We start from the raw sequence: 3,380 nt of genomic DNA, 5'->3' as shown, positions 1-3,380 counted from the left end.
GCATTAACCATTCAATTATCTGCTCCACAAGTAAGCTCTCTGCTTCAGTAACAGAATGGCCTTAGAACAATCCATCTACCTAGTGACATAGATAAAGAAAAGTCAATACACCAGGCAAGTCCTGGGACCAAATATTTCTCACTTAGCCTGGTGTCCCCTTCATCTTTTAAGACTACTATTAAAATTGTGTCACATCTAACTGCAGGAGAGTTGGTGCTATTAAGGATTTAAAAAATGTACATCAGCTAGAAAAAATAAGGACTCAAATCTTTCTCACTCCATAACAATTAGTATTCCCAAGTAACATGTTTTCTTTTTTTTATTTTAATGTTTTTTTAATTATATTATGTTAGTCACCATACAGTACATCCCTGGTTTCTGATGTAAAGTTCGATGATTCATTAGTTGCGTATAACACCCAGTGCACCATGCAATATGTGCCCTCCAAGTAACATGTTTTCATTCTAGAAATATTTGTGGTTATAGCTTCCATTCTTTTTCCAAGTTCAATAGTGATAAATATCAATATGATACATTTACAACATACTTCCCAGTGCCCACTGCAAATGCATGTGTTAGATAACCTACTTATAGAAAGAACAGGGTGGGGGAAAATAATGTGATCAAACTTGAGCATAACTAAAATTCTAGCTGTGCTTCAAACAACCATACACATCTATATCCAATTCTTCTCTTTTGCACCACCCCCTCAATAAAATGTTTTTCATCATTCTTACTAACACAATTATATTTTTCACTCATGAGTTAATTTGCTTATTAACCATCTGCTCCCCACTGGAGTTTAAGTTCCATACAAACACAACCTCTGTTTGTATTATTCAACACTTTCTACCAAGCCCCCAGAACTCTCTGGCACACTGTAGGCACTAAACAGTATTTTGTGAATAAATGAAATAGGAACTTCCTACACTTAATTGACTTTGGAACCACCATTTTTCAAATAATAAATGTTAACACTATGGACTAGCAGTAGAAAAAGCCCTATAGAAATGACATTCAGCTCTTCAATGTGTTACCCTCATACCCAGACTATCAGTCTCCTCAATATTTGAGTTATTTTTCCTTCCGTTATCTCTCTCATCCTTGTGTCACTATTTTTGTAATGCAAAAAATTGAATTGCATTTCCTGAGTCCATTACATCCCACTTTTCACAATGTCCATGAAAGGAAATACATCTGTGGAAATGAGGACATCAAGTGGCTTTTCTCTAACACAAGAAGAATCAAGAGAGTACAAGTAGCCTGGGAAGCAGAGCTCAGGGGAGAGCTGAAGAGAAGAGTGAACCCTAAAAAAAGGACAGAATGCCTCAAGGACAGTCTTCACATTGTAGTCAATGAGCAGTTCTATGTTTTGGTATTTTTATATCATGGTAGCAAGGACTACTGTGAAGTGGGAAGAGTAGAAAAGGCAGAGTCTAAAAGACTAGATATTGATGCTTAACCTTTATTCAGTCTCATTTCTTTGCATAAATGGTATAAAGATTTATCTATTAAGACTTATTACTTTAAGAGACTTAAAGCGTATAAAGCACTATCAAAATGTCTGCCTCATAGGCTTCAGTAAGAGTTAGCACACACCCTCACTTAATGCCTGATATTTTTTCTGAACTAAAAGTCCATATATGCTGCTCCGTTCTGGGCGTGGAACTTGCATAGGATTCTCTACCTCATGTGGAAACCCAAAAGACTCCACCCCCAAATTACTAGAACTTATAGAGCAATTCAGTAATGTGGCGGGATACAAAATCAATGCTTAGAAATCAGTTGCATTTCTATACATGAACAATGAGACTGAAGAAAGAGAAATTAGGGAATTCAATTCCATTTACAATAGCACCAAAAATCATACATTATCTCAGAATTAACTTAACCGGAGACATAAAGGATCTATATTCTAGAAACTACAAATCGCTCTTGAAAGACATTGAAGAAGACACAAAAAGATGGAAAAATATTCCATGCTCATGGATTGGAAGAATTAACATAGTTAAAATGTCTATGCTACCCAGAGCAATCTACACTTTCAATGCCATCCTGATCAAAATACCAATGACATTTTTCAATGAACTGGAACAAACAGCCCTTAAATTTGTGTGGAACCAGAAAAGGCCCCAAATTGCCAAGGAATTGTTGAAAAGGAAAAACAAATCTGGGGGCATCACGTTGCCGGATTTCAAGCTATACTACAGAGCTGTGATCACAAAGACAACATGGTACTGGCACAAAAACAGACACATAGACCAATGGAACAGAATAGAGAACCCAGAAATGGACCCTCGGCTCTTTGGGCAACTAATCTTTAATAAAGCAGGAAAAAAGACAGTCTCTTCAATAAATGGTGCTGGGAAAATTGGACAGCTACATGCAAAAGAATGAAACTTAACCACTCTCTCACACCATACACAAAGATAAACTCCAAATGGATGAAAAGACCTCAATGTGAGACAGGAATCCATCAAAATCATAGAGGAGAACATAGGCAGCAACCTCTACGACATCGGCCACAGCAACCTTTTTCATGACACATCTCCAAAGGCAAGAGAAAAAAAGAAAAAATGACCTCGTGGGACTTCATCAAGATAAAAAGCATCTGCACAGCCAAGGAAACAGTCAAAAAACTAAGAGGCAGCCCACAGAATGGGAGAAGATATTTGCAAATGACACTACAGATAAAAGACTGGTATCCAAGATCTACAAAGAACTTCTCAAACGCAATACATGAGAAACAAATAATCAAATCAAAAAAATGGGCAGAAGATATGAACAGACACTTTTCCAATGAAGACATACAAATGGCTAACAGACACATGAAACAATGTTCAAAATCATTAGCTATCAGGGAAATTCAAATCAAAACCACATTGAGATGCCACCTTATGCCAATTAGAATTGCAAAAATGGACAAGGCAAGAAACAACAAATGTTGGAGAGGATGTGGAGAAAGGGGAACCCTCTTACACTGTTGGTGGGAATGCCAGTTGGTACAGCCACTTTGGAAAACACTGTGGAGGTCCCTTAAAAAGTTAAAAATGGAGCTACCCTATGATCCAGCAATTGCACCACTGGATATTTACCCCAAAGATACAGATGTAGTGAAGAGAAGGGCCATATGCACCCCAATGTTCATAGCAGCATTGTCCAGTATAGCTAAATTGTGGAAGGAGCCGAAATGCCCTTTAACAGATGACTGGATTAAGAAGATGTGGTCCATATATACAATGGAACACTACTCAGCCATCAGAAAGAATGATTACCCAACATTTGCAGCAACATGGACGGGATTGGAGGAGATTATTTTGAGTGAAATAAGTCAAGCAGAGAAACACAATTATCATATGGTTTCACTCATTTATGGAACA

Source organism: Ursus americanus, chromosome 24 (assembly GCF_024610735.1).
Source record: "Ursus americanus isolate L20-20 chromosome 24, mUrsAme1.1.p, whole genome shotgun sequence".
NCBI lineage: Eukaryota > Metazoa > Chordata > Mammalia > Carnivora > Ursidae > Ursus > Ursus americanus.
This window is presented reverse-complemented; position numbering follows the sequence as displayed.